This window comes from Syzygium oleosum, unplaced genomic scaffold (assembly GCF_021117445.2).
Source record: "Syzygium oleosum isolate NSW1041296 unplaced genomic scaffold, Sole_v2.1 Sole_v2.24, whole genome shotgun sequence".
Taxonomy (NCBI): Eukaryota; Viridiplantae; Streptophyta; class Magnoliopsida; order Myrtales; family Myrtaceae; genus Syzygium; species Syzygium oleosum.
In genome coordinates this window covers 1,039,916-1,059,809 of record NW_026607508.1, presented here as the reverse complement: position 1 = coordinate 1,059,809, position 19,894 = coordinate 1,039,916, and the positions used below count along the sequence as shown (strand labels likewise).

The following is a 19,894-nucleotide window of genomic DNA, read 5'->3' as shown; positions in this document are numbered from 1 at the left end:
TAATTTTTCATTTTTTTATTGTTTTTTTCTGTTTTTTTCTTTTCCTTTTCCTTTTCTTTTTTTTTTTCTTCTCTTTCTCTGCCGGCCACAGCCGGGGCCGGCGGAGGTCGCCGGCCTAGGCGAGGCCGCCCTCGCCGGCGTCGGGCGAGGGCGCCCTCGCCGGGCGTCGGGCGAGGCCGCCTGCGCGCGTCGGCGAGGGCCGCCCTCGCCGGCGTCGGCGAGGCCGCCCTCGCCGGCGTCGGCGAGCCGCCACTCGCCGGCGTCGGGCGAGGCGCCCTCGCCCGGCGTCGGGCGAGGCCGCCCTCGCCGCGCGTCGGGCGAGCCGCCCTCGCCGGCGTCGGGCGAGGGCGCCGCTCGCCGGCGTCGGGCGAGGCCGCCTCGCCCGGCGTCGGGCGAGCCGCCCTCCCTCGCCGGCGCGCGGCGAGGCGCCTCGCCGGCGTCGGCGGCGGCCCTCGCCGGCGTCCCGGGCGAGGCGGCCCTCGCCGGCGCCGGGCGAGGCCGCCTCGCCGGCGCCGGGCGGTACGCCGCTCGCGGCGCGCCGGGCGAGGGCTAGGCATGGCGGCGAGTGGCCGCTCGCCGCGTCGGGCGTAGGCCGCCTCGCCGGCGGCCGGGCGGTGGCCGCCGCCGGCGCCGGCGTAGGGCCGCGCGGCGAGGGCCGCCTGCGCGGCGCCGGGCGAGGCCGCCTCGCTGCCGGCGCCGGGCGAGGGCCGCCGCGCTGGCGCCGGGCGAGGCCGCCCTCGCCCGGGCACCGGGCGAGGGCCGCCTCGCCTCGGGCGCGGGCGAGGCCGCCCTCGCCCCGGGCCGAGCAGCGAGGCCGCCCTCGCCGCATCGGCGAGGCCGAGCCTCGCCGTGATCTGGCGAGGCCGGCCTCGCCCCACGCCGGCAAGGGCGACCTCGCCCGACGCCGGCGGGGCCGAGCCCGCCAGATCCGGGCGAGGCTCGACCTCGCCTGCACGGGCGAGGCCGGCTCGCCCGACGCCGGCGGGGCCGAGGCCTCGCCGACGCCGGCGGGGCCGAGGCCTCGCCCGGGCGCCGGCGGGGCCGAGGCCTCGCCCGACGCCGGCGGGGCCGAGGCCTCGCCGGATCTCGGCGAGGCTCGACCTCGCGTGCAACCGGCGAGGCCGGCCTCGCCGGACGCGCGCGAGAGCGACCTGCTGACGCCGGCAGGCCGAGCCCTCGCCAGATCTGGCGAGGGCTCGGCCCGCGCACACCGGCGAGGCTCGACCTCGCTTTAATGTACCCAATTTCGATGTAATTTCCGGGATCAATGAAACCGATATTATTTCGCATTTCATTTTAGTAAGTCTCACCCGAGCCGATCACTCTCGGGATACTAACCAATAAGGTATGGCTAACTAGAAGATGGTACGTGGACCGGGGACCCTATCGCGAAAGGGATACCGATCACGAGAGACTCTGAGGAAATATTTTGGGCCAACGTGAGCCGATCTTAGGAAAGAGTAATGGATTTGGTTTGGCCAAGGCCAACGATGTACGATTGGGACGCAGTGATTCTCGCAAGACCAAAAGTGCACGTGGTCAACCATCCAACTTGAACCTAATGATTGTGACTTCGGAACTAATGATAATTTCTCATTCTCTCAATGATCGAGACCATCACGATACGAATAGCCCTAGGTCGATACGCGTAATCTCTAAACTGCCACCCGTTAGTGAGAGACTCTGAAATTGAAAGTTTAGCGGGTTTTGTTCACGGAATTGGGCCCGGATTTCGGTATCGATTTTCAAAGGCTTAAGAGACTATTTTTGGGAATCTGACGTCATATTACGCTGGCCACTCACATGTGGAGTTAGTACGAGTAAAAATTGGAATTTCGGTCCGGGGGTGAAAAATTACGATTTTGCCCCCGGGATGCCAGCGTCGCTTTTCGAGGCCAAATGAGGTTATTTTTCGTGGCCGATGCCATTTTTGGGTGGCCACGCTTACCAGGAGTCATTTTGGACAAAAACTGGAATTTCGACAAAAATTGGAAAAATAATATTATTTTATTCCCGAAACTTTGACGTGGATTTTCGAGGGCTTGCGCGATGAATTTCGCGATTCCGACGCCATATTATGTTGGCCACGCATATATGGAACGCGTATGTGCAAAAATTGGAATTTCGGTTCGGGACCGGAAAAATGACGGTTTTGCCCCTAGGCCATTTTTGGTTCCGAATTTTGGGAAAATTTTAAGGAAATTAATTAAATTTGGACTTATCTTAATTATGACAATAAAGGACCTAAGTGCCCATGAATTATTGGATAAGATCTAATGTGAACCATTGGATGAGGGGTAAAATGGTCACATTGGCTTGATTTTTGACACTTGGCACCCTTAGTCTAGATGTTTGACCAAGATAAACTCTCTCTCTCTCTCCTCTCACCCTCATTCTGGCCAGAACAGCTCCCTCTCCTCCGTAGCTCACTCCCCCTCTTCTTTTTCTCTCTTGATTTTGCCTTGCCGGAGCTTGCCGTTGGCTACCGGAGCACGCCGCCGACCGCCGTGCCTCGCCGTCGACCCCCTTGGTCCCCCGCCACAGCTCAGCCTCGGTTCCGTCCATTTCTCTCTCCCTTTCCCCCTCTTTTTCCCTCTTTTTCTCTCTTTTTCTCAATTTCTGTTCTGTGAACAGTACCGCCGGAGCTTCGCCGAAGCTCCGATCGCCGTTCCGTCGACACCCGGCTGTTCAGCATGTCCATACGTCGCCGTTCAGCCCAGTCCGTACAGCGACCGTACAGTTACTGTTCACGTCCCCCCCCGTACGGTTACTGTTCATCCAGACCGTACGGCCGTCGCCGCCGTGACCGGCGCCTCTCCGGCCACCGTTTCCCCAGTCATCCGTACAGGGTCCCCGTACGGTGGTACTGTTCACGCCGTCCGTGCGGGGGGTACTGTTCACCCCCGTCCGTACACCGCGCCGCCGTCCGCCGGGAATTCCGCTGCCGGTTTCACTGTTCATCAGTGATCGGCCGCCATTCCCCGTCGTCGTGACCCTTGTTTTGGTGAGTAAAATTCCTAAACCCGGATTAGGACTGATGTTGCGTTTTTCTGGACTGATTTAGGTGTTATCGGTGCATTTTGGACTGGCTTAGATAATAGCAGTGTGTAATTGAGACTGGGTTGAGAATTGATTGGTAGAAATTATTATCGGAAAAATTTAGTGGATTAATGAGAATCGTTGGGGAGGATAATAGGGTTTAATGACCAATTTAGGAGTTCATCGGTGAAATTGCCGGGTATGCCCGGGTTGTCTGAATTATATTGGTGCTCGTGGTTCATTGCATTGCATAACATGGACACGCATTGCGTATGCCAAGAGTGAGGCATGTGATGAAAATTGTGCGAGAATGCGTGTCTGCCATGAGCATGTGATCACCTAAAATACCCTGAAGCGTTATACGCTGGGTTCAGATAATAATGAGCTGTGTGATCACCTAAGGACCTTCGGGTCGATACCGTCCTCATGCACTTTGAAGCAGGACGATGCCCGGTACGTCCGGAAGGCGACCATCCTCATGCACTTTGAAGCAGGCTCTGGTTCGCAAGGAGAACAGTGTTGCGCCTCATGCACTTTGAAGCAGGCTAGAGACACTGGGCCAGATCGGATGCTGCGCCTCATGCACTTTGAAGCAGGCTAGACACACTGGGCAAGTGTGCCAGTGTGGGCCAGTGGGCCAAAGAAATGTGCATGACATGTCAATGACATTTGCATGCATAAACATGCATTGAATGGCATGCGAGTGTGTGAGACTCGGTGTATGAGCATGTGATTGGCGTACGTGTGATAATGTGTGCCACGTATGTCCCGTGATTATTACATATTGAACTATCTAACCTGCAGGGTCAGAGAATTGTATGATTATGGTTGTGTTATGATTTTAAATGTTTGTTTTCGGTCAGGAGATTGCATGCTAGCCTAGCCTAGGTTTAGGGGTTGAACTCACTGAGATTCGTCTCACGGTTGTGTAAACCGAAACATTTTCAGACCCCCAGCAGTAGGATGCAGAGGTCACCACCTCTTTTTGGGAATATCGCATTTTATCCAGCAGTCGTCGAGCATGCACCTCGGTGGGAATGGAGCAGAACGGAGAAGTGACTGTTTGGGTTATTCCCAGCTGTTGGTGTTTCCTTTTTGGTTGTCGTGAACATGTAAAAAGAGTTTTAAAATAGTAATATAAGTATGTACATATTTTCTGCGTTGAATCTTGTTTATTGGACGGCTATCCTTGGCTCATATTGTAATTGTCTGGGTTTGTTTATTTTATACTTCCGCTTGTGCTTGATCTCTGTATGGGTGTGGGTCGGCGACTCTTCCTGGGACGTCGCACTGAAATCGACCAAGGTAGGGATGTTAGCGCTTCGTAGGGTACGGGGCGTGACATCGCCTGCCACTGGCGAGGCCCGACCTTGCCTGCAACTGGTGAGGCCGGCCTCGCCCGGCCCGGGCGAGGCGGCCCTCGCCCGACGCCGGCGAGGCGGCCACTCGCCCGGCCCGCCGAGGGCGGCCTCGCTCGAGGCCGCGAGGGCGACCTCGCCCGCCCGAGGCGAGGCGGCCCTCGCCCGACGCCGGCGAGGCGGCCTCGCCCGAGGTCGGCGACCTCCGCCGGCCCCGGCTATGGCCGGCGGAGGAAGAGAAGAAAAAAAAAAAGAAAAGGAAAAGGAAAAGGAAAAAAAAAAAAGAAAAAAGAAAAAAAAATGAAAAAGTTACTGTTCCGGTGCCGGAACAGTAACTTTTTCGCCGGCCGGCGGGTATTTTGGCCGGCTGAGGACCCAGGTCCTTATTTGAGACTTTTTGGGCACTTCGGGTCCTTATTTGAAACTGATTGGGCACTTCAGGCCCTTATTTGACACAATATTCACTTTGGGTCCTTATTTGAGAATTTGACCTCACTTGAGGTCCTTAATTAGAATTTTCCCTAATTCCTATGTTGAATTATGTGGATCAACATTGTTGATGATTAATAGTTTCTACTACTGTTATATTTAAACTCTTCATCCCCTATCATAAAAATTTAATGGGTAAGAAGATGAATTGGACTTACATAAAGTGACATATATGGATACTCCAAAAATGGATATGCTTTTATAACCAATCTATTAAATAAATGAGCCAGCAACAGCTCATCCACAATATCACCGCCCGCAGCGGCTGCGTTGGCTTGCGCTCTAGTCCCCCCATGAAGGGATCAGAGTTCGAACCCCAGCGTAATCGTTAGGGATTCTTAAGTGTGGCGCCGTGGTGGTGGGTCCTGCGCTAGCGTCACCCCAGGTTTACCCCTCCGGCTGTCGGCCGTGCGGGGGTTCCTGGGTTATAAAAAAAAAAAAAAAAACAGCTCATCCACAATAGTTTTTTTTTGTGAGAAAATGTTAGATGCTTTGAAAGCATCAAGTGATCAACCACCCAAGCGAGTATTCAATCTCTAATTTTTATGAAAAAGATTGACTGAAAGGATCATCATGCGGTGTTTTGGAAGCACCTTTCAATCTCTCTTTTTGCGCATGCATTTCCCTACTGCAATTATCATGTCGCTTCAACATGGCTTAGGAGTCTGGACAATTTTAAGCTCTCATAAAGAGTGCTATATGCCACTACCAAAAGTCCAATGGGAGGCAATTATTAGGGTCCAATAAGTAAGATATTTTTAAATGAAAATATTTGTAGTAAACTAAATCTGAATCGTAAAAATTGAAGACATTCGTATTGAGCCTATTACTTTGGACGGTGCAAAGTCAATTTTGTTTATGCACTAAGTTCACCCAATAATTCTATTCAATAGATAACTGTACCACTAATGCGACGGTCAGTTTCTAGAATTCAACCATAATAATGCCGCATGTCTAAGTTCGATCTTCGACCAAAAAAAAAAGGTTCGATCCATTAAATCTCAATGGTTAAAAGGATATATATTGTATGAAACCCATCTTATCTAATGTGTATGATCCAATGATCCATGGTAAATCAGATTCATTGAAAACAAATTCGAAACGAGGGGGATGATCAGTGGTGCAAGCGAATCAGATTTTAAACCGTGTCCCCATCCGTCGATCGTAATAGATGATAATAAGTTTTTGGATTGTGGGCTAACCTATGTTCTAATTTATGGGTGTAAGAGGAATTTGTTTAGCGATTACCACAAAAATTAAGCTTAATCTGTGGAAGATCATAAATTCTCATCCTTGAAATTTCTTGTGAACAAATCCAAGTCGGTAATTTGAGTTAAGTTGAGCTTAGATTGACGCGTCCAAATTCAATTTCATTGCTATAATGTGTGAAGTCTAGCTAAGCAGGAAAGTTTAGAATTTCTCTTTATTTTTTTAAAGAAAGGCATTACCCATGAATAATGATTCGTGGTCGAAAGAAGAAAGAATTCCAAATGCAATTTTGAAGACGAGCAAAGTGGGGGAAAAATCAAAGATAGAAAATGGCAGTTTGAAGTTTAAACAGAAGATTTGACTTAGTGCGGTCCGAGCGGGGCAAGTTAAGCAGGTCAAACCCTAAGATTTCTTATTAGACTTAGCATCAACTTATGTCGTTATGTCATGGGCCACTTGTCCCAAACTTGTTTTGTCTTGACACGTGGCAATCCAGCATCCATCAATCTTTACACGCCATCCTGTTTAATGGCAATTTCTCATCTTTCACTATAAATACCCTAAACCATTTTCTTCATTGTTATATTCACAACGGGAGATGTACTGCTTTAATCTCTTCGATAGCAATGGATCAACCTCTCACCTGCCACCTTGCATTAAAGTCCCTTAAGATTGTTGAAGCTCCTGTTCCATGCTTCAGTCATCCGAATGATTGGTAATACTCATGCCCTATACTCACCCTCTCTTTGCTAATGTCACGCCCCGATCCCCACGGGCATGTGTCATCCCGCTACGCTCGTTAAAGATGCGACATCCCAGGATTTGTCGCCGACCCAAACGAATAATCAAAGAGCAACACACGTGGAAGCAAATCGAACTCTCCATACAACATTTAATGAAACGGGGTAATAAAGAGACAAAGGAAACTCATCAACCAAAACACCTTTATAAACATAACATTACTTACAAATTCTCACCATACATGTCACTACAAACCACGCGCATTCAAAAACGGTCGGGTGGTCGGGGTAGCCTAACTTCACTACTCAAAAGGACGGGGGACTAGATCCATCATCAATCATCGCAGTACCTTGGCGGCCTTCCCGGATCTTTCATATCATCATAAGGTTCGGGGGTCTGAAAAATTTATAATTCAACAATGAGAATAAATCTCAATAAGTCACTACCTAAGCCTTGCTTAGGCTAACGCATACCGCAGGACAGTTCAAAGCATGCAAGGTTTATCACTCAACGTGCCACAACAATCACCGGCGACCTTATCTCGCCTTGGCACACACACAAGCCCTGCATGTTAGTATACAGCCACCACACGGCAACCATTCAGTGCACATAACAATCTGAATCGGGGTAAGCATATGCACAACACACTCAATAATCCGGACATACCCAATAATAATCTCACATAGCATACCACTATACATATCACAATCATAAGGTCCGGATTATTAGCGGCCCCTCGGGCTCCCCGAACCCTCGTAAAACGCATCAGGCTATAGGGCTTTCGGCGTAATCGGGCATTGTCCTGCTACGTTGGCGACGGCATCATCCCGCGTCACACGCATCAAGACGGCATTCCATAAGGAGCATCAATCCGGCCTCCACCGCGATTGGCATCTAGTCACCACTGGGCATCTGATAAATTGGGCATCGTCTCACGTAAAATGTGACATCCCGAATTTCGGCCCATTTTTGGGATTTATAAAACGCGTAATTTGTCAGTGTGCTTATAGTAAAATCTCGCCCGGGAACTGATCACTCCCGGTTATCATTTTTAAATTAGAGATTTCGCTAGAATCGCACTCGATCAAATTTGGCCGTTATTTAGACCTCGAACTTGGCAGTCGATTTTCGAGAGTTTCGGGACGAAATAAATTGGATGGTGTCGATATTATTGTGGCCAGCCTCGAGATTGCCAGGAATAGTGGAAAAGTGAAATTTCGACCGGGTGCGGATTTGGACTAGCAGACCTCTCTCGTAGTGTGTTTTGAGTTATTTTATTTTGACCAATTGCCCTATAATATTAATTAGGCTTTTTGTGGGCCGTTAGATTGTTTTTGGGTTCGAACCGTGTCCGTTGGATCGCATTCGAGTGCGTGGACTTTCTTTTTCTCTCTCTTTCTCTCTCCTCCCCTTTTTCCCGCTTGCGTTCCCCCTGTCCCGTCTACTCTCTCTCTCTCTTTTCTCTCTCTCCCCTCTGTTGCGCCGAGCCCCAGACCTGCACGTTTCCTTTTCCCGTGCGTCTGCCCCTCTCTCCTTCCTTCCTTCTCTCTCTCTCTCTCTCTCTCTCTTTTTCCCCCTTGCATGCACACGTCCATCACGCATGCACGCACGCCCATTCCCCCCTCCGACACCCCACCCTCTCTCTCTCTCTCATCTTCCTTCTTCTTCTTCTCTCTTCTTCCTTCTATTCTCTTCGCTCTTCTTCTTGAGCCTTCTTTCTTCCTCCCCCGACGAGCCCGCGTGTGGCCCCGCTCCGCCTGGCGCCGGCCCAACTCGCCAATCGCCGCTCGTCGGACCGACCTCCGCCGCTCGTCACCACCGCACACCATCCGACCGCCACCTCCGCCTAGCCGCCCCGACTCTGCCTTCTCCTCCTCCCGAGCGCGTGAGCTCGGCTCGCCGCCGTTCCCGCTGCCGCGAGTCGCCGCCGCGTCGCTCTAGCCGCCCCGTCGTCGGCTGCCGCCGGCCAGCCTCGCTCGTCACCGGCTCGTCCGGCCAGCTCGTCGCCGTTGCCCCCCTTCTCGGCCCCGACTTCTCTCTCCCTCACCTCGCCCTCACCGCCCGGGCCGACCTCCATATCTCCTCCATTTCGTCGCCGCCGCGTCGCTGCCGCATTTGCCCGCCGCCGTCGCCGCAGGCCTGTGCCGCCGCGTCGCCACCGGTCCGCCACCCCCCTCGGCCCAGCCTTCTTCTCTCTCTCCCTCTCGCCTCCACCCCCGGCCGACCTCCACCCTCCCTGCAGCTCGTCGTCGCCGCTCGCTACCACCGCGCCGCCGTCGCCGCCGCGCCGTCGCCGCCCCGACCAGCTAGCCCGGCCGGCCCCGGCTAGCCCGAGCCCAGCCGTGGCCAAGCAGCTCGGGCCGGCCCGGCCCGCCCGGGCCGTGGCCGAGCTTGCCCGGGCGCCGTGCCCGTCCGACCAGTGCGCGTCGCTCGTCCGACCCGGGCGCGTCGCCGGCCGTGGCCCGGCGCCTTGCCCGTTCAGGCCCGTGCACTCGCCCGTTCGGCTTGCCGTGCGCCGGGCATGCCGCTTCGGCCACCGCGCCCGCGCGCAAGAGCGCCGTCCGGCCATTGTGCCCGCGTTGGCCGGCCACCGCGCCTATTGACCCGTGCCCGCGCCGAGTGAGACACTGTTCACTCGGGCCATTTTAGGCCCGAGCCGATTTTCTCCGGGCCAAAACCAAGTAAGTGACTTCCTAAACCCTACCTAGTACCTTGGGTATTTTTAGACTTGTTTAGGGTGAAATTTAGTACCGGCTTAGGAATTTAATTAGGCGTGGGCTAATTAGACTGATTGTGCTTAATTTGTGAATTATTGTGGCGGTAATCGTGTGGTTAATTTAGTGATTGACTGAGGTAAATAGCATGACTGAATTGTCGGGGCGCTTGTGGGTGAATTGGAATCAATTGAATGTGTTGACTTGAATGTCGGAATCGTGAGCTTGTAATTTGGAATTGAGATGATTGTAAGTGCATAATTGTGGCTATTGTTGGTGGGTCAATGATTGGCCTATCGTGGCGTTTGTGAGTGGAGTTGATAGCTGAATGTGACCGACTTGAAGGTCGGAGTGATGGAATATTGTGGTGAGCATGCCTTGAGTTTGATTGGTACGATTTGTGAGAATTGCGAATTGTGTTGTGGTGCATGTGCATGAGAAAAGCCCGGATTGATCGGAGGGCTGCCAACCTGAGGCGTAGGTTACGCGGGTGTGGCGAGAAAGGCATGACCAGACCTGAGGCGTAGGTTACGCGGGTCAATGGAAGGGGAAAAATGTCCTGAGGCGTGGTTACGCGGGACCGAGCCCGGCTTGATCTCGAGGGCCGAGCCCGAGGCGCAGCGGGCGCGGGCCGTGAGATTGGGCTCCGAGGCGCAGTGGGCGCGGCAAAGGTGTGAAAGGACCCGGGAGGTCGTGGAAAGTTGTTCGACCACGCATGCGAGTTGTGTGTGATTGAATTGATTGAACTGAGTGGACTGGCTAATTGAATGTGTGATTGAATTGGTGGGATTGATTGAGTGCCAGTGTGGTTGGCGTTTGATTGATCGTGATATGTTACAGAGTTAGTATTATTGTCTTGTCGCGATTTGACTAACGTGCAGAGTTTACATGGGTTCGATGGTGAGGTAAGTATAAGGATGCGATTTTATTTTATATGTTATGGGGTAGATTGCATGTACAACTTGTCTGGGTACGCATTGGCCTACGTGGGGTATAGGGGGTTGCTTATTGAGATTCGTTCTCACGGTTATTATATAACCATTTCAGATCCGCGACCGTAAGTGATGGGAGACGCTGCAAGGGTGTCTCGGAGATCGAGGACGGGTCGAGTGTCCCGTATTTTGAGTTTCCCCTTTTGTAGAGGAGTTAAGTTCGCGAACCATTGTCCCTTTTGATGAGCATTGTATGTATTTGCCAAGTGTAGGAATTACAGTTATTGTTTTGTGCTATTGTTACCCCTTGTCATTATTAATTGTCCGGGTTGTTTCTATTTGCTTCCGCGCATGCCTAATCTCTGATGTTTGGATTGGGTCGGCGACGCGTCCTGGGACGTCGCGTTCAATGATCGACCATCGCGGGATGATCGCGCGCTCGTAGGGTGCGGGGCGTGACATAAAACGCATCAAGAAGAGTTACAACACTGCGTGAAATGCCTCAGGGTATTATGTGAGCATATAAGCATTCAGTCACTCAACCAATTCTCATCTTAACCCCGCATAACACGCCTCAGGGTATTATATGATCATATGGGCATTCACTCACTAAAATCAATTTCTCATCTTTCAATTAGCCAATTGCCACACAATTCATGTTCAACTCACAACCAGCCACGCCCTCACCTGTAACAACAACATCGAAAAGCTCCCGAGAGAGAGAAACCAATTTTGCACAGAATTGGGCTAAAATTTGGCAATTGCGCAGTAACCGAAACCCTTTCGAAATAAATAGTAATTCAACTCCAAAAATTCTGAATTTTGGATATGTCATTGGAAACATCTCGATGAACATTTTTCATGAGGGACACAAAATCCAATTCCAACTATGAATAGCTCTTTTCGTCACCCAAAGTCAGAATGAAAATTTGTCCACCAGGGCAGATAGTTTGGCCTTAGAAATCCCTTTCAATCAGTACCCAAATCTCCTTGAAAAATATTGAAATTTTTATATGTCATAGAAAAAAAAATGTCCTTGACAACTTTCATGAAGGAAATTTGTTGAAAAGAGGTCTGGAAAATTTTATAAAAATTCATAGAGACACGCCGGTCGGGTGAACAGTAAACCTGGCAGAGCTGTGATGGTCCCAAAATGGACTTTCGAATACCCCAAAAAGACCTCCAAAAATTCCAGATTTAATATACGACATAATTCAAGATGTTAGGGTCAACTTTTATGAAGAAAACTTCCTCAAATTCGGTCCACATTAATCTCCACAAAAATAACAAAACCACAGGGTACCTCAGGAATCAATTCCGAGAAACATCTCGGCAACCACAAATCATCAATCAAGCATAACCAGCCAACAAACCAACTCTAATCCACCCCAAATCAACCCCTAAACATGCCATTGATAACCCATTATCCTAATCAAGGCTTAGGAAGTACTTACTATGAGCCTAAGCTTAAAACCAGCAAGATCAACCCAGTAAAATCAAGTCCAGCAGCTGCTATTCTAGCGGTTGGACGGGAAGGACGGCGGCAGCTCCGGTCATGGCGGTCCACAGCTAAGGCGAGCACAAGCTGGTGGTCATGGTGAGGGGTGGTGTTGGCTTCAGTGGTGGCTGGTTGGTTTCGAAAATGGTGAGGAAAGAGAGAGAATGAAGAGGTGGTGGTGTGAGCAGTAGGACCGGCGACCAGCGGAGGAGTAAGTGAAGCTTAGTCGAAATGGAGGGGGACAAGGGAGGAGAGAGAGTGAGCAAGAGAGGATGAGGGAGAGAGAGAGAGAGAGAGACATAATCTGAAATTTACTAACCTCACTAACAAACCCCATCACCCTCTCCACTCACAAATCCAAGGGCTAAGATTAAACTTCCCATCTCATCATCCAAATCCAATGGTCAAGATTGGTCAACTCCACTAACTCCTAGGGGCAAAAGAGGAAATGAGCAAGAGGAGAGAGGGGCATTATGGTCCAATATTTTCGGCTAGCATGGGGGCAACAACTTAACCAAAATGCCCTTCCACTTTTCAAATGAACTCAAATAATCCTAAGAGCAAAGTGGTCATTTTTCACACCCAATCCAAATTTCACTTTTCCGACAAATCCGAGTGGCCCTAATGTTGGTCATGCCAAATGTGACGTCGTCCAATGAATTAGTCATGGCTTTCGAGAATTTCGATTCCCAAGTCCGGATTCCAAGTAATGGTCAAATTTGATTAAATGCAACTTTAGTGTATCTCAAACTAAATGGCGGCTTTTAGGAATTACGCGTATCGACTCGTGGCCGATTCGATATTGGGCTACATATAAGTTTGCTTGAGCCATGACGACCTTAATTGTCATGTAATTGCGAGGGTCAATCACTAGTTCCAATTGACACGATCGTTCGGATTAAGTTTAGGATAGTTCGAAACTGGTACAATGGTCAAGCAGATTCACCCACGATCCAATTATACAACATTTGCGAATCGTTCCATAACCATCCTTGGATCAGTATATAATGGCCCAAAATATCTCCTCGTCAATCCTTATGGTCGAAGTGTCGATCCACGGACAAGTCCTTAGGTCCACGTACTTAATTCCTAGCTAGTCATTCCTAATGGTTAGTCTTATCAAGAATGATCAATTCCGAGTGAGATTTAACTAAAGTGCATCGATGATATAATCATTTCATAAATATCGAAAATGGGCCGAATTTCAGAATGTCACAACTAAAGAATCGCGTGTGAAAGGACAAGTTCCTTTATAACCAGTCCCTGATAATTGGTATTGCTCATGCGTAGGGCCATCAAATAGTGGGTTGTGTTGGGTTTGTGTCGGGTCGAAGATGATTCAAACCAAATTGACTCATTTAACCCTTTTTGACCCATTAATTCAAATTTAGTAACTCATACTCGACCAAACTTATATTACTAAAATATATTTATATCTCATCCAACCTATGAAAACCCATACCACCCATTTAATCCACTTTAAAATCTTCACTTATAAGTTTACTTGGATAAAAATTTCATATCGAATTTAAAAAGTAAATTAGCGTAATTAAAATATGTTAGAAAATATAGCAAAAAACACAAAAATATTGTAAAAATCCCAAAAAAAAAAAGAAAAAGGAAAGAAAAGAAAAGGAAAAAATTTGAAAATTTTTAAAAAATTGCAAAAATCGTCCATGTCAGCACTGACCGTGCCAAGGAGGATGGCCAGCACTAACTAGACCGCCACGATAGTGATGGCAAATCATCAAAAGATTTAGGACTAAAGTGGCCAAATTAAAAAATTTAAGATTGAATTGATTACTAAGAAAAACCAAATTAAGTAAAATGGTCTCAATAAAATAATCAGAACAGTTAAAAGTAAAAAGGAAACGGTGGATGTGAAGTTATGTGTAAGTAAATTTGAAAAGATAAAACTAAAAGTGAAAAGGCATCAGATGATTGAAGAGGGCCAACCAGTTGGAAAGGAGGGTTTGGGTGTCATTAGTTTGAGATCTTTCATAAGCAATACAATTTTTAATTACTTTTTGCTTTTTATTCAATATTACGACTCACGGAAACAATATCGACATATAAATATATACATCATTTTTGGTTGTAATATTTCACAAACTAAGGATATTCTTTTTGTTTTCAAATTTGAAAAGATAAGAAATTACATCTTGCTTATAAGCGAATCCAAACAAGCTTACCTCAACCGGTCCGTGTTTATCAATAGACTCTCTCAACCATACACATGGGCTGAAATGTACATGTCCCAATTGCTAAAAAGCCGTACGCAACCCAATTAAAATGAGTTAATTTATGGGTATGAGGTAAATTCATTTAGACCCACTTATAGTTGGACTTTGTATTTTAAAACCCTTTTCAATCCAATTATAAAATTGGGGTGGCCCGTAATACGCTCACTTCTAATAAATATGAGTGGAAAAATAGGTTCACTAATCCATTTTGCCACCTCTTCTCGTGCACAACACTTATCCTCTTCTGTTAAAAAGATAACGTATGAACTCGTCACAAGTCCTCTACAATCACCAGTCTCTCCCCCTTCTAGCCATCGTATAAATTCAAATCATCTTGAATCTTAATTATCACAAAGAGAAACGACAATAGATTAAAAAAATAGGAAAAATATATTATACTTAATTTATAGGAAATTTTACCTAATCAACCAATCCATAATTGATGTTAGGTGAATAATACTCTCTTTTTTAAATTAATGGCGTAAGTATAAAGTCAATTATGTAAATCCTTTTTTCCTACTGACAATGTATGCTATAATCTATTAAAAGAAAATCCTAAAAATGCATAGCAACACATTGCCCCTCACTTCAAGCTAGCCTTCAATTGCTCCAACTTCATTTTCATAACAATTTCTAGCATCACTCATCACTTCACGCTATCATTCAAGTACCTCAACACCTCCCCCTTGACACCAGTGGATCTGCAGTTTCTCGAATTAACTAGAATTAACTAGAGAAATCAATCCTTGCGGACCTCAACACCTCCCCCATACGATTCATGAAAAACATTATTTCTTGAATTAACTAGAGAAATCAATCAAACAGTTCGCCGTTTGATTGCGAGAACATCGTCCCCTTCCATCTCATCTTCATTCATCGTGGATATTCATCAATCCACCACGATAGCATTCAAGTCGGTGTTCACCCCATTGAAAAGAGGTTTCAAAGAAATCTTGAACTCTTCATATTATTCCAACTTCAACTAATTCTATAACATAAAATGGAAGAGCGTCAGAGAGCATGGAATACAAACCCGCTTCAAATTTGGCCACTTTGTCCCTCAGCACTTCTTGACATCACAATCTTTGCTGAATAAGATCTGATTTTTTCCTCCAAATCACTCTCCATCCTATAACTAAATTTTTTTTGGCATTCTCATCAATTTGTTTCCGTTTTCAACGCTTTAACTGCCTATTCCAGAGTGCCGGCTTTGGGACCTGCTTTTGTGGACTTCGACGCTCTAGAGAGTTCCTGATTCAATGGGTTCGAATGACATGACAACTCAGCTTCATGAATTGACCAAAGATTTCTTGCTCCATGGGCTTCAAGCATGTGTCATCATGACCGAGAATGAGAACCATGCTGGAGCTTGAATTCATGGGAACCGAGCAGCACCGGTGATGCTCGACAACTAGTGCGCCTGAATATCCCTGGGCAAGACATCGCAGGCCTTTGAAACAGAGCAACAATGGAGACGTTAATGGTAGGCGGAAGCAAAGAAGCGCTCGTAACGATGACGAGGAATGTAGAGAAAGAGAGAGGGAGAGAGAGTCCACGGACAGGATCATGGCGTTGTCGAGCACATTCAGCGAGCTTCTCTGGACTTCAATCTTCGAGAGACTTGCTTTCGCTTGACCACCAATCCAAAGCTTGAGGTCGCCACCGCCGAGTCGTGGATTATTTCTATTGTGAACAGGTGCTCCTTGAAACAGAGTCGAGCTTCGTCATTTCATCGAACACCTTCCTCGCAAACTCGATTCCTCCTCCACAGCACAATCAACGGCAATGCAACTCGGAAAAAAGCGAGGGCAAAGCAGGAACGAACTGAAATCACAATTACGGTGGAAGTTCCAAAGATCCATAAAGGCATTCAGCTTTGGAATGGAACACAAAAATCACAATATTATTATCAAATTTTGACATCAAAGATCGGTAGCATTGGACTCAATTTCTTTCGATCTGATAATAAAAGAATATCGTATAAACTTTGGATATAAGAGTATAACTCTTGTAAAATTGCAATAATGTTGAGTTTGATCAAATGTCAATCAACCTTAATATGTGCCTCAAGTACATGCACATATCATAAAATGAATTCATGCCTTACAAGAACTAAGCATCTCCCAAAGGAGATATTATATATGTATCACTAAGTTGATTCCCTTAGTAACAAGATGTCGTAAAATACTCCATATTACGAGCTCCCATATATGTAAGGCCATACAGATGCCGCAAGTTTAACAAGGAATTTCTTTTATAAGCTTCCATCTCATATAATCAAAACTAGCCAAGACCTTCGTATTTCAATCTAGCATTTCAAAGGAGACAATCGAACAAAACTTTGAGAGTTTTGATGCTTTTTTTTTTTAACAAACTCGCCTATAGGTGGAGAATGCAATATACAACTAGAAATTCTCTCTATTGCCAATCAAAATGGCACATCTTATCCCACAAAGAAATCCAACAATCCAAGTGTGCGTGATTGATAAGAATCGATATTTCATCCGAGTGACTATCCTTGTGATCATAATAGACTCCCCATTACGACAAAGTAAATAACTCGTCAATTAGAGCCTCTCAGTGAAGCTAATTATGAGACAATATCAATCTAAGAAAGCTTATCTCCTATGGGCAAACAAGCCTCCTAGACTGGTGTGTCTTACTACACTGCCTCAAATCCTTGATGTATAGAATACAATAATGGTCTCTAGGATGTGATCGTATATCATAAGATAATAAACATCACATGAAGATTACGACCTGTGAGTGCTCCACAAGTCACAATGAGTGAACCACTTTGATGGTCAAACACCCATATCAAAATGTGCAAGTATTCTTGAAGTCGGGATGTTAAAAATAATCAATAGTTACATGAGTAATTCCACCGTTCTCAATATGTGAAGCACTCTGGTGCTCAATCACATATTGAATCACGTGACATCTCCAAACACGAATGCTCAAATAACATGAGAAAATTTTTCGTGTGTCCCCACGAGTAAGTGACTTTGGTAACCAATCACTAATGGTGCATTATATAACTTCTTATCCCCACATATTTGTTTAGAGACTTTGTTTCAAACTTGTACATTCAAAAAACACAATATTTCAAAGAGAATATGTATGTAATTTCTCATATCAAAGTAATTTTGCAGCACCTAACTTATAAAAAATTATGAGTATTCAATTTATCTCAATTTTTCTAAGATAAAATCTACCATAAATATGCCAATTAAAAAAAAGGACATTGGCACATGGAGCACAACGCAAAAGACCGCACTAAAAATGGAGCCCAAAAGACTTGTCACGTGCCTAGACGTGCGTCTTCTGCGCATGGGGTTTGCCTTGCATACGCGTACAATTAGTCATCTTCAACCTCTGGCAAGGTAGCTTGACCGGGTCGCGACCCGGTCTTGATTCGTTCTAGATCCGGCGTTAGAACGTAGCAAATTCGACCCTTTTAGCATAACTGAAGCTCTATCTCGATTTTATTATACGTTAAAAACCTAAAATCCTGATTGAATGCTTCAATTCGAAATAAAGTCTAGGATTTACCGAGAGATAGACGAATAAACGAAGCTTACTCATGCATCTAATAGCCTAATGATGGTCCAATTATAAGTAATTTGTACCATTGACACTCGGTGTCATCTAACCCTAGAAATCCGAAACACCCAAAACTCGATTCAGGTGCCCTGAATTGATTTCATTCGAAATTAAAGCTGCAAAATGACCAAAACTGTTTGTGGGTAGCACAATAATGAAGCCGGTTTGGACATGTAATAAGAAATCGACATCCAATTTGAAGCTTGTTTACTCCGGTCATAAGAAATTCACAGAATATGATATTCAACGTAGAAGAGAACTCTCTAACAGTTTTTGAGCATCAACAAGTAAAATTGTCGAAATTGCACCACATGATTTTCGGTTCTCTTATTCATGCTGAAATCTTCTAAGTTGGAAATTCTTGATGCGCAGATGATATTAGGGCACGAAATTTATGGAGTATGAGAATTGTTGCATGAGTAACAAAAGCCACAAATTAATCGTCCAAACTAACAACCAAAAAGGTCAAATTGCAAAATGTCATTTTCGGTTCACATGCCCTTCAATATTTGAAATTCACACGGCATAGGCCGAGTTATAACACGAAATTTTCCAAGAAGATTTACCATAGAACCGGTATTTAAAATCCCATATTGATACCAAAAGAATTGAATTCCCGAACTCACCCATAAAAACCCCTGAAATATGACTATACATGTAATTACATAGAGATTACGCATTAAATGAATTCTGAACCCATATATAGCAGCTCTTATACCACATGTAAGAAATGCAATGATCAAAAACTCACTTATAGAATTTACAATACCTGGCCTTGAATAAAAAACAGGTACCTGGTTAGCTAATTATCGTCTTTGAATCGAGCACTATGGATAAATCCAGACAAATCAGGACTAGGCTTTCGTCTCTTTCTCCTACCTTAGATGGTCTTGATGGATAAAATGCAGGTGTACGAAATTATTAGGGGAATGGAGACCATAACCTATTTATGTAGCATATTTTAATAGACTCCTCCATTACAGGTCACTGTTAAAATACTAATCTTCACTAATCGGCCAACCACATTATTTCTGTAACCAAAATATGCTAAGCCCTATATAATATGTTCACATTACCATAATTGGGCAATATAACATTCTTATATATTTTATAAGTACTATAACAGAGTATTTTTCACGGACCAAAAAATTATACAATTAATATTAGCCCGCATTTATACAAAATTCGAACACATTGAGGTCCAAAATTACCATCTTCCTGCTCGTGTTAGACTATAGATCTTTCAGTCAAATGCTTTGGTATTTTCAAATGTTTTTTAATAGATTGGGTTATGATCAGTACTAGCTAGAAAGCACTAAAATTTCGACATTTCATAATCGAACGAAAAAAGGTCTCACGTGTAGGATTGAACAATACTGAAAGCACACTTAGGGAAGAAACAGTTGCCAATTGCCTTCTTTTTTTCTTTTTTTTTGGGTCAGAAAAAGCACTTTCATTCATTTATTCATTCATGAATCAAACTCTACCAGAGCTAGACAAGTTGGTTTCTGAACACAAAATATTCCAAAGGGGTTATTGGGGTAAAGAAGACCAATTCGAAGGGACAGTCTTGTTCCTGCGGTCTTAACAATCCAATCAGCAACTTGATTAACCTCGTAGGGACAATGAGCAACCTTCACCATAACCAAGTGGGCCAGCAGAAACCGGCATTCCTCAATGATTTCTTGCATGGCTCAAGGGCTTTCAACATTACCCGTGGTAAGCTCCACTAGTGACAAGCAGTCGGTGGATACTACAGAGCACAAGTAGAGAATCGACTCATTCACTGCTAGGGCTTCTGCAAACAGAACCGAGGGAGCTTGCACGCCTTTCGCAAAGCCAGCCACCAACATACCGCATGAATCCCGAACAATTCCAGCTATCAAAACTTCCGTTGCTCCCTCCGTCCACCAGCAGTCGGTATTGAGCTTGAGGAGTCCTCTGGCCGGCGGTACCCACTGTTCAGGTAAGCTCTTGTTTAAAGAGAGGGCGGCGTCGACGATTGAGCTTGAGGAGTCCTCTGGCCGCCAAATCCCTCTTCACGGAGCAAAACATTGAGATTTTTATG

General features: G+C 46.3%; 1 protein-coding gene across 3 annotated transcripts in view; it reads right to left on the bottom strand.

Annotated features, from left to right (window-relative positions):
• The window catches only part of LOC115665731 (disease resistance protein Roq1-like), a 110,227-nt gene that overhangs the window by 79,944 nt on the left and 10,389 nt on the right, over positions 1-19,894 (bottom strand). The gene's annotated exons all lie outside the window — the stretch shown is intronic.